Genomic DNA, 12,409 nt, shown 5'->3' on the forward strand with positions numbered 1-12,409 from the left:
TGGCTCAGGTCATAATCTTGGAGTCATGAGATCGAACCCCACGATGGGCTCCATGCTCAGCTTGGGGTTCTCTCTCTCCCTTTGCCCCCCCCCACATGCTGTGTCTCTCTCTCTCAAAATAAAAATAAAAAATAATAAATAAATAAATAAATAAACAAACAAACAAATAAATAAATAAAGGCACTGGTGAAATATCAAATTAGTGAATAACACAATGCTAGTCCAAAAGAAAGCTGAAACCCAGAAAGAAGAGTTGCCTTTCCTTTTCTTTTTTTTTTTTTTAAGATTTTATTTATTTATTTGACAGAGAGAAAGAGACAGCCAGCGAGAGAGGGAACACAAGCAGGGGGAGTGGGAGAGGAAGAAGCAGGCTCCCAGCAGAGCAGGGAGCCCGATGCTGGGCTTGATCCCAGGACCCTGGGATCAGGCCCTGAGCCGAAGGCAGATGCTTAACGACTGAGCCACCCAGGCGCCCCGAAGAGTTGCCTTTCCTATACAAGATTCTCAAAGACAGATGGAGAAACTGAGGAGTAAGGCAGGGCTTTTGGCAGCTAAGAGCTAGGTTGGTTCCAGTCCTCGAATGGAGATAGGAGACTGAAAAATCAATATATCTGGTTGGTTCACCAAAAAGCTACACCCCAGGACAAGATTTTCCAACCTTGACGCTACTGATGCTTTGAGATTATTCTTTGTTGTTGGGAGTTGTCCTATGTGCATTGTAGAGTTTACAAGCATCATCTTACTTCTTCTAGATGCCAGTATCAAGCCTTCCCCAGTGTTGATGGCCCGCCATGTTGGCCAACCAAAAATATCTCTCAACTCTGCTAAAAATCCTTTGAGGGGCAAATCATCCCAGGTTTATGCCTGCCCAATGAGTAAGGCTGAGGGAAGAGTGGACCGGTCTTTAAAGGAGATGAAACTCAACTTCAAACCTTTCAGTCGCTAAAATTGAAGGGAAATGATCCCAGGTTGCTACTGTTGAGGAAGGAGAATTTTCCTTCTTCCTTCTCACTCAGGGTTCTTCTCGCTAGGTAGGAATTAAATTGATATGAGCAGATTAATAGGAGGCAAAAAGTTTTATGACACACATCTGGAGACCCAATGATGAAACTGAGACCCAAAGAAATGACCACGGCAGGCAGTTTTGATACATTTTAGACAAAGAGATAATAAATTTATTAGGAATTGACAGGATTAAAAAACTGGGTGTTTGGGAGCTTTAATTAGTAAGGAATTCTGAGCAGAATTTGGGCTGAGGTGGTAGAATGTAGTGAAAAAGTAATCAATTTTTTTCTGCTGCTTTCTCAACTTCAGAGACCCTATCTCGTATGATAAAGACGCTCTTTTACTTCCTATTATGGGGAAGGCATTTTTCACAGGGAAGATTTGTTTCCTGCTTTCAGGGGGACATAGGAGGGTGTGAGTGTCTTTGCACTGGTTTTTTCCAAACAGCTTCAATTCAAAATAATCAATATGCCATTGTGATGCATTTGGGGATGGCTTGTCCTGGCCCCCTTCAGTTCCTGGCTCTGGAACTTCCCTGGAAACTTCCACACTAAAAACTGAGCTGGGGACCACGGAGAGAGAAACCATATTAGTAAATGCGCGGTAAGAGATCTGCAAAGAGTAAAAAGAACATAGATTAGAATAAGGAAGAATAAACAGAAAAGAACAAATCAGATCACGTTTCCCACATCCCATTAAGCCAGTTGAATATGATGTCTGTGCTTCTTTCACCTGATGAAAAATATTAATTCTTTTAACAGATGTAGCTTAGGTATTGTTTGTCCCGTTTGGTTTACATAGAAGCAACATTTTTCACTGATGGTTGCACTGCTCCTCCTTTGTTGGGCAGTCAAGGTATCCAGAGCTCAAGGATGTTGGGGTTCCATAGAGGTTAAGCTGTGAACTTCTGAGTTTTGTTTTTGTTTTGGTTTGGGTTTTTTTGGTGCAAAAAGTTGATTTTATTAAAAGTTTACTTGTGGTATTGAACTCCTGTTCCATTACCATGGAGAGATTTAGGATTGCTTTTCATAATCTTAATTCATAATCTTAATTCATAATCTCCCAAACTTGACTTATGAGACCCTTACTGCTGAATAGAACTTGGAATTGTGATATACAAGTGGATTTTCTATGATTTCTTGATGGACACATTTATGCGGCACGAGTTTATAATTTGGCTGACATTTAGGGTGGAGTGCTTAGTGACAGTAAGGAGCCAGGTGTCCGCGATCACATTGTCCTGACCGTGTGGAAGGAGGCCCATTTATACTTTGTTTCCACATAAAATAAGAAGACCAGTGTGGTTTAGAGACAAATCAAGTGGAAACCTAAAATTTTCAAAATCTGAATTATTTCATGATCTCAGTCACCGATAATGTTAACTAACATCTGTAATGGCTCCATTTTTCATGCGGTCCTGTCAGTCCATGAGAGCAGAACAGGTTGAGAAATACCCAGTGGAAGAGACCTGTAGCTTGATTCTGGCAGCTAGTAAGCCTAGTTTTGTTTTGTTTTGTTTTTTAAGATTTTGTTTGTTTGTTTGTTTATTTATTGGACAGAAAGAGAGAGAGAGAACAAGTAGGGGGAGTGGCAGGCAGAGGGAGATGGAGAAGCAGGCTCCCACTGAGCAGAGAGCCAGACGTGGGGCTCAATGCCAAGATCTTGGGATCACGATCGGAGCTGAAGGCAGACACTTAACTGACTGAGCCACCCAGGTGCCCCAGTGAGCTTAATTTGTCACCCAGCCAAGCAAGTCCAGATTTTGATTCACTCAAATACAGCCTGTGGTACAGGGTGGGCAGCCCACATCATACAGGGCTGATCTGTAAAGCTTTTGGCAGTTTGGCAAACCTCTATGGTTTTTAATCTCCCTGACACATTTGAGGGTACCATTTTCAACATCAGATTTCAGGGTTTGGTTGCAATACAGTATTCGGTATATCTCTCGGGAGACGTCAAGTGGCATGTCTGTTTCCAATGCAAAGGGAAAATTTTCCAGCTATTGGTTTTATGATAGTGATGGAGTCAGAGTGACAGAGTGACAGAGGGACATTCTTCTGGTTGTGGATACCATACATTTTTGTCCTTCTGTCTTCCACGCTCAGTCCACCAGGTGTTCGTACCTGTGGGAATAAAGAACGGTTAAGGTTCTTTTGCCTTATCTAGATGTTAACATAGACATCAGTCAGCCAACTAGTTGACATGGGTTTGGCAAACTGGCATAAAGGGGTGTTTGGTCTATGCCCACCCTGTTGAAAAAGAGAGGGTTAGTAAAAGCAAAGCATAGGTTGAACAAGAGCCTGTGGTAGAAACCTATGAGAAGTAGGATAGGGACAACACTCTGCAATCAGCTCCCTAGTAAATGACTTAAAAATCTGAAAAAGTATTTTTTAAAAGTTGGGTTTCTGTTTGTTTTTATTTATTTTATTTATTTATTTTTAAAGATTTTATTTATTTATTTGACTGAGAGAGACAGCCAGCGAGAGAGGGAACACAAGCAAGGGGAGTGGGAGAGGAAGAAGCAGGCTCATAGCGGAGGAGCCTGACGTGGGGCTCGATCCCAGAACGCCGGGATCACGCCCTGAGCCGAAGGCAGACGCTTAACGACTGAGCCACCCAGGCGTCCCTCTTTTTGTTGAGCCTTAAAAAAAAAAGGAATGTAGTTGAAAGAGAAGTTTTCTGATTCATGATCTTAGGAAAAGCTGTCTATATCATGGTGTCTTCTGCTTGTGGAGCCTGAAACTTGGCCCTAGAAATCCTGATTTTCAGATCACTTGTAGGGGCCATCTCCCAGTTGTTGTGAGAGCAATGATCTGGGTGTATTTGGGCCTGGTTTGCATGAATCCAGGCGAAGTTTTCTTTTGTTTTGATGGCAGTGTAGGTGGACAGCCATATCTCATAAGGTCCTCCTAGTGAGGTGAGGTGATAGTATGTGTTTTCTTCTGAAGACTTGATGTACCCAGTTTCCTGGTCAAAAGGGCTGGCAAAGCTCATTAGTTGGTGGAGGCTATGCCTATCTTACCTGTTGACAATATTCTTCTACTATGCTAGTTAGTACTTGTATATAGTCATAACATCAAATCATTCACTTAATCCTTGGATGAAAGTTTTAGAGATGCCAGGAGGCTTTAGATGACCAAATGTTATTTCAAAAGGGGTCAATCCATCTCTCTTATTTGGAATATTCCAGATCTTTAAAAAAATTTTTTTCTTAATATTTTTTATTTATTTGAGAGAGAGAGAGTGTGCACACGAGCAGGGGGTGGGGGGGCAGAGGCAGACAAGCAGACTCCCTGCTGAGCAGGGATCCTGCCACGGGGCTCAATTCCAGGACCCCGAGACCATGACCTGAGCTGAAGGCAGATGCTTAACTGACTGAGCCATTCAGGCTCCCTGGAATATTCCAGATCTTCATAAAGGTCCAAGACAATGCTTTTGGCTTTTAAGTCCAGTTACTTGGCAAATCTTTCCTAAGGTCCTTTTTTATGTCTGGATTTTAACATTCCACTTGCCCTGATGATTGCGGACGATATGGTATATGAAATTTTAATTAGTAACCCAAAGTCTTTGTGAGCAAGTAAAATGAGTTCCTTGGTCTGACTCAATCCATAAAGAAATGCTGAATTGAGGACTCAGCTCAGTTATTAACTTCTTTACCATTACTGTAGCACACCTTGTCAAGTCAGATAGCACCAGCCCGTCCATTTAACATGCAGACAATGACCAAACAGTGAGAATAGCCCAAGGCTGCGGGCAAATCTATAAAACCTATGCGAAGGGAAATATGGGCCTAGAAGAACTTTCTGGGGTGAACAGATTTCTTCTAGAAATTTGATGAGATTTATAAGCAGTGCACTGAGAACTAATTTGGTCAGAAATTCTGTAGGTGCCAGGGCAAAGCCAACTGTCTAATTCCTTGATTACCCTCTGTTTGCATGTATGTTCCATTTGGTGGGAGATAAGCGCAAGCCAAAAAGTTAAAAAACGGGGGAGGGGGGCGTGGCTAGAGAATGTTGATTTGGCCCAATAGCTAATCCACTTGATAACTGCTTGGCATTCTTGTGTATCCAAGTGTCCTTTTTAAGATGGTGGGAAATTTGCCTGATAATAATAGCAGTCAGAGATAAAAGTAAGGTTAAAACTTGGCTGGAGAAATGGTAAGGGGTTCCATGTTGGGCTGCATACCGAGCAGCTCTGTCAGCCCTATCACCTTCTAAAGACATAACATCAGTTTCCCTGGTATGGCAATTTTAGGAAGGAGGTGAATAGCTTGTAATAGGTTAGCTATTATACACCCATTAGCTGTGGGAATATCTGCAGAAGCTAAGAATTCATGGGATTTCCAAATGGTGTCAACAGCACAGCAGACTCCAAAAACATATTTGGAGTCTGTGTAATTAGTAACAATTTTCCCTTCCACCAATGTGCAGGCTCTAGTGAGTGCTATGTGTCTAGCCGTTTGGGCTGATTTTACAGTGGGCAAAGAACACGCCACCAATGTTTCATGTGGGGAAACTATGGCATAACCAGTTGTTACATTTCCCCAGAAATTTCACTTACAGGAGCCACCACAAAACAGAAGTAAGTCTCAATTGTCTAGCAGAATGTCTGAGAGATCCTCTTGTGGTTTTGAGACCCTGTCTGTAGTTGGAAGGCAATCATGAGAAATAGAGTGGGGCTCTCCGTCATCAGGGAGGGGTGGTAAGAAAGCTGAATTTAAGGTGTGACAACAATGTAAGATGGTGGAAGGGTTTGTCAAAAGAGCTTGTTTGTGAGTGGTCTGTCGCTGTGTAGAGAGGTGCAGTGTCTTATGAGCTTGCAAGAGAGTTGACGGCACATGGGGAACATATAGGTGAATGGGGGAGTCTCTTATAAAGCCCTGGTTTTGTCAGTCAAGATGGCAGCTGCAGCTGTTGTGGCCATACCTGATGCCACAGTGTCTAACTGGTGTGTGAAATATTCCATAGATATGTCCGAGAGGCAAAAGTTTGTCCTAGAATGCCTACAGCAATGCCACTATTTTTAATGAAATGAAAGAGCTTGTCAAAATTAGGTAAACCAAGAACTGGGGAGTGTGGACACAATGAATTTTAAGCTTCGAAGGAGATTCATGCATCTAAAAAGTCCAGGATATAGGCTCCGACGTGATATTTGAAAGAAGAGCATGTAAACGTTTAGCCAAAACTGCAAAATTAGAAATCCATTGGTGGCAGTGGCCAGTTGCCCCTAAAAACTGATGTAATTGTTTTTTTGTTTGAGTGAGAGGAATGGACAAAATTGACTGAAAGTGTTTTGGAATGAGATTTGGAATGCTCCAAGATAACTCATGTCCTAAATAGATAACAGTTGTTTGTGCCCACTGAAGTTTAGATCTAAAGGCTTTCTGGCTGCATTCACCTAGTGTCCTCAAGAGGACAAGGGGGTCTAGAAGAGTCCCCTGCTTAGTTTGACTACAGAGTGAAAGGTCAATCAACATCTTGCAACATATTGCAACGTGAAAGCCTGGGTAAAGGTTGTAGAACCCAGGATGGCTTTAAGGACATGAGAAAATATTGGGGGAGACTCACAATATCTTTGGGGTCTGTGAGTCCAGGTTAATTGTCTCCCTTCAAATGTAAATGCAAAAAGAAACTGAGTCAGGGTGCAATGAGATTGAAAAGAAAACTGGGTCGAGGTCAGTTACTATAAATCTGGCAGCATCTGCAGGAATTGAGGTAAGAATAACATCTCGATGTCGGGCCACCTGGCGCCAAGGAATTACGAAAGTGTTTATGGCCTAAGGACCTAAAGGTCCTGTACATATTGATAAATTTGGTTTCCGTGTGAGTCAAATTTGCCTTCTTTTCTTACTGGCAAGATTGGAGTGTTATAGGGTGAGGCAGTAAAAGTTACTGTGTTTCAAGAGAGAATCTATTCTGGTTAATTCCTTGTTCTGCAACTCTGCAGAGAGGGTAGTGGCCTACTGATGGAAACAGTCTCTTTTTCAAGAAATGCACACAGGCCCCCACTTCCCAACAACTCAACTTCATTTGCATGGGTAGCCCACAGACCGACTGGCACCTTTTAAAGACTCATCCCCTTCAGGGGAACTTAGATCAGAATGAGATTCCAGTAAGGAATCTTAGTAGGAAATTTGGGGCGTGGTAAACTTGGTCGGAACGGTAAGGAAACCAAAACGCCATTCTCATCGCAGTTTATAGTGCCATTAAATGTACCTAACAAATTTCTTCCGAGACTGTCTGCTGGTGAGCACCTAGAAACGAGAAAGGCAAGATGGAGGTTAGGAGGGCCGAATGATATTGGGGTGGGCTGAGATATGGGCCGCAAGTTGTCCTGAGACTCCAACAGCCTGCACAGAGTCAGAGGCGACAGGAAGAGAGAAAAATCCTCCTAAGAAATGGTAGAGGGAGTTGCACCAGTGTCAATTAAGAAAGCCAGTTCACCATCCTCTATTTTCAGTTTTAGGGTAGATCTGGGGTGCGACTCAGGATCGGCTCACCCCATCATTTAAGGGGGAAAGAGAAAAAGGAGAAAAGGAAATTTTCTGAGAGTTACAGGGTTTAGGGCAATGCCTTATTAAACCTCTCTTTTTTCTTTTCTTTTCTTTTTTTTTTTTAAAGATTTTATTTATTTATTTGACAGAGAGAGACACCAGCGAGAGAGGGAACACAAGCAGGGGGAGTGGGAGAGGGAGAAGCAGGCTCCTAGCAGAGAAGCCTGATGTGGGGCTGGATCCCAGAATGCCAAAGGCAGACGCTTAAAGACTGCACCACCCAGGTGCCCCTAAACCTCTCTTTTTTCTTAACTGCAGGACATTTTCTCTTCCAATGCCCAGTTTTTTAATTTGATTTGTTTTTGTTTTTGTAATATCTGCAATTGTCGAGAGGCAGATAGGGAGAGCTTTGAGCTACTATGCAGCCGTCAGAAAGAACGATTGCACAACATTTGCAGCAACATGGACGGGACTGGAGGAGATAATGCTAAGTGAAATAAGCCAAGCAGAGAAAGACAATTATCATATGGTTTCACTCATTTATGGAACATAAGAAATATAAAGAGTCACACTTTTGCCATCCAGAGATTCAAATTGCAAAGCGAGTATTATTGCTTTCAGTACCTTCCCCCCCACCCCCCACTTTCCTGGAAGCTATTTTCCAAGGAACTGGGTTCACACTTTGTGGGTCCAACTGATCATATTATTGTAGGTTTGTTTTTTATATCAGGAAGAATATTTCCCATAAAAGCACAAATTTGATTTCTATGGCCTGGGGCTTCTGGGTTTAATACAGTGTGCCTTCAAAAAGTTTGCATAAAATGTTCAACAAAGGTTTTCGGGTGTTCCCCCTCTTTCTGAGCACATATTTCTTTTCTTTTTTCTAAGATTTAATTTATTTATTTCAGAGAGAGGGACAGCAGGAGCAAGAGGAGGGTCAGAGGGAGAGGGAGAAGCAGACTCCGCTCTGAACAGGGAGCTCAATGTGAGGCTCAATCTCAGGACTCTGGGACCTTACCTGAGCCAAAGGCAGACACGTAACCAACTGAGCCACCCAGGTGACCCCTGAGCAAGTATTTCAACCTTATACTGATTTACATTGGGAGAAAAGCCCTCCTATGTTGCTTCCATTAACCTTTAAATATCAGCTTCTAGTTAAACCATCTCTGGTTTTTATTTATTTATTTATTTTTGGTTTTGGGTTTTTTTTTGGGGGGGGGGTGTTGTAGGAGAGCTGGGAAGACACTCTGATCATCTGTTTTCCCTGTGAAGGAGTTTTCTCCAGGGGGCTATCTGGCCTGCTTGACAACAGTCATATAATCATGAACTGAAACAACTCCCTTTGGTGGCCAGAGTCTCTGTGAGTGAGTTTGTGAACAGCTATTGATCTTTCTAACTCCACTCAAAATTTGTTAGAATTCTCTGAGAGCAGAGGTAAAGGGGTTTTATAATTTGAAAGGTCTGTTGCTGTCTAAGGAAATCTTTGTGGTGGGGGTGCAAGATACATACTTAACGGACATTGCATACGAATGTCTGAAACTGGCAGAGCTCGATTACAAGGCCTTGTAAAATATGGGAAATTATAAGGCATAACAAATGAGTTTTACTGCCCATCCTGAGTGCTCTTACCAGATTTACTTCCTGACGTTCAGCATTTACCCAAGTAATCTATTCTTCGGGCCTGGAGATCAAGCCAAATTGCTCTCTGTGAATCTTGCAAAGTGAGGGAAGTTCATTATCTCCTCCAGTCCCATCCATGTTGCAGCAAAGGTTGAGAAATCGTTCTTTTTGATGGCTGAGTAATATTCCATCGTAGATATGGAGGAGATAATGCTAAGCGAAATAAGTCAAGCAGAGAAAGACAATTATCATATGGTTCCATTCATTTATGGAACATAAGAAGTAGGAAGATCAGTAGGAGAAGAAAGGGAAGAAGAAAGGGGGGTGTAAACAGAAGGGGGAATGAACAATGAGAGACTATGGACTATGAGAAACAAACTGAGGGCTTCAGAGGGGAGGGGGGTGGGGGAATGGGATAGGCTGGTGATGGGTAGTAAGGAGGTCACGTATTGCATGGTGCACTGGGTGTTGTACGCAAGTAATGAATCATGGAACTTTACATCAAAAACTAGGGATGTACTGTATGGTGACTAACATAACATAATAAAAAATATTATTAAAATAAAAAAAAGAGGGAAGTTCAAATAGGCAGCTGGTTCTTTAAGGGTTCTTCTGGGGAAGCTGAGGTTTTGGGATTTAAGGACATTGGCTGAGGAGCTGGGGTTGGGCTTTGAAGAGAGAGGTCTAGGTTAGGGGTCCAGAGATCCAAAAGATCTGGAGGTTCAGAGACGGGGAGTTCAGCATAACAGGGAAACAGATAAGAGGGGGATTTATGTCAGGTATGGTGAATTCTTGTTCTAAGTCTAACTTCTGTTCTTCCATTTTTTTTAGGGTTCCCTCAGGCTAGCCATTATACTTCTTTGTGTTTTCCTTTCAATTTGATCTTTAAATACATTCTATAAATACCAATAAGGCAGCTGCTTGGAATGAGAGTTCTCTAAAAATTTTTTCAAATATAGAAGTTTCTCCAGTGCAAAAGATTCAACATCTGACCACTGATGATTGGGATCACCATTAGTAAGTATATTTATTCCAAAAGCAGCTCAATCCAATAAACCTCTTTATGGAAAGACACAGAGGCAACTTTTCAGGCTTAGAATAAATCTTTATGCCGATGCAAGAGGCGTCCCTGGAGAGGGCACAGAAGATCATGCACCCCCCACGATGCCAAGTTTACTCCCAAGAATAGTCTAAGAACGCAAGATCTGCGTGGCCCAGACAGTAGGAATGATGTGGCGTATATGTATTCGTGGCGTCCCATACATGTGAGACGCCGCCTGTCATAGATCCACTAATCTGTGAAACCAGACAGGCATTATTGAATGGGTCTTTCCAGCACCAACAAGCAACAGACGTTGAGACAACAAAGATGCCTTAGGGGCTGGGACCTCTAATGGCACTTTCCCTGGAGAGCTGACACAGCCAGGTAACGAGTATGTCGCTAGCAATTGCATGTCTCAGATCCCGTCTATTGGACTGGCCACCAAAGTGCACCCAGGAAACGCATCCTCCAGATGGCACAGACCATAGAGAATGTTCTCACTCACCACAAAGCCGACCTCTTAAGACATAAAACAAGATGAAAGGAAAAACCTCATCTGGTTCTTACGCAAAGGATTCACAGCAAATTCTGTCTAAATAACACCAGTCTGATGACACCAGGGCTGGCTCAGAGATCTGCCTGTGTTCTGTCCTGGGGTAATTCCTTTTTGACAAATGACGTAAAAGACACAGACAAAGGAAAACAAAGACCATCCCTGGGAGAAAATGGGTCAATAACTAAAGAGTGTTCTACCACATTTTTTTTTTTTTACCAAGAATCACTAAGCCCAAGGAACTAGTTGCACAATATTTTTTTTTCTGCTAATCTAAAGGAAAATATTCTCACCACCCTCTCTCCACCGGACCCTGCAGGCAGGGTTTCCAGGAGGCTGGCGCGTTAAGGAATCTTACCTTCTGCCAGGTGTTTGTCAGGTGTCTCAGGATCTCAGCTGCAGGAGTGTCTGCGTGAGCAGTTGACCGGTGAGCAAGAATTCTTCTGCCGTCAAGGGAACAAGGCAGCTGGACTAAGAATTCTATTTACACAGAACAGACTAACAGGAAGAAAAACCCCAAAGTTTTATCATCTGCGTACAGAGGCCACATAAGGAAATTGAGACTAAAAGAAGTGACCAAGCAGGCAGTTTTTGCACATTTTAAACAAAGAGACAATAGATTTGTGAAAAATTTACAAGACGAGGAGAACAGGTGTTTGGGAGCTTCAGTTGGGGATTCTAGGCGGATCTGGGCTGAGGTGGTAGATGAGAATAAAAGTAACAAGGTTTGTTCCTGAACAAACAAAGGAAGGTCTGGGTATCCTTGCACTGACGGTTTCCAGAGCAGGTTTGTTACTGGCGAGAGAACCCGTTTGAACTCAGGTTCAGCTGCTCGCTCCTTGAAAATCAATACTCAAGAGACAAGTGATGGTGGGAAAGGAAAGGTTGCTTTATTAGGAAGCAGGCAACCTGAGAAGGTGGTGCAGTAATGTCTCAAAGGCCATCTTCCCCATCCAGGCAAAGCCAGAGGGTCTTAAGTGGGGAGGGGAATGGGAAATGGGGGATGGGAGCTACGTGCAGGAGAAGCAGGTGCCCAGGTGGTTAATCCTGTACATGGACATGACCCTGAGCAGACTTGCTGGCATCAGCGGCAGCTGTTTCTTTTCTTTTTTTTTTTATTTTTTATTTTTATTTATTTATTTATTTATTTATTTATTTATTTATTTATTTATTTTTAATAATGATTTTTTATTATATTATGTTAGTCACCATACAGTACATCCCCGGTTTTCGATGTAAGGCTCGATGATTCATTAGTTGTGTATAACACCCAGTGCACCATGCAATACGTGCCCTCCTTAATACCCATCACCGGCCTATCCCATTCCCCCACCCCCTCCCCTCTGAAGCCCTCAGTTTGTTTCTCATAGTCCATAGTCTCTCATGTTTCATTCCCACTTCTGATTACCCCCCCTTTCTTTATCCCTTTCTTCCCCTACTGATCATTCTAGTTCTTATGTTCCATAGATGAGAGAAATCATATGATAGTTGTCTTTCTCTGCTTGACTTATTTCACTTAGCATTATCTCCTCCAGTGAGCGGCAGCTGTTTCTGAATGTAGTCAGGCCTCATCTTCTGGGAAAGTTTGGTCGCTCCCTCCTCAAGGCCAGAGGTCTGCAAATCTCTAGGAACGTAGATCGGTTCAGCCACAGACCAAGGGGCTTAGGTCAGCAAGGAAGGAGTGCATAAGCTTGAA

At 42.7% G+C, this 12,409-nt stretch overlaps 1 long non-coding RNA gene across 1 annotated transcript; it reads right to left on the reverse strand.

Annotated features, from left to right (window-relative positions):
- Window positions 1-1,195: 1,195 nt before the first annotated feature.
- LOC148107756 (uncharacterized) lies at window positions 1,196-11,197 on the reverse strand. The gene is made up of 3 exons (XR_015721566.1): window positions 11,072-11,197; window positions 9,128-9,331; window positions 1,196-3,128 (listed from the first exon to the last, which is right to left on the reverse strand). It is a non-coding gene; the product is annotated as an uncharacterized LOC148107756 (long non-coding RNA).
- Window positions 11,198-12,409: the final 1,212 nt, after the last annotated feature.

The sequence above is a fragment of the Ursus americanus genome, chromosome 25, assembly GCF_024610735.1.
Source record: "Ursus americanus isolate L20-20 chromosome 25, mUrsAme1.1.p, whole genome shotgun sequence".
Taxonomy (NCBI): domain Eukaryota; kingdom Metazoa; phylum Chordata; class Mammalia; order Carnivora; family Ursidae; genus Ursus; species Ursus americanus.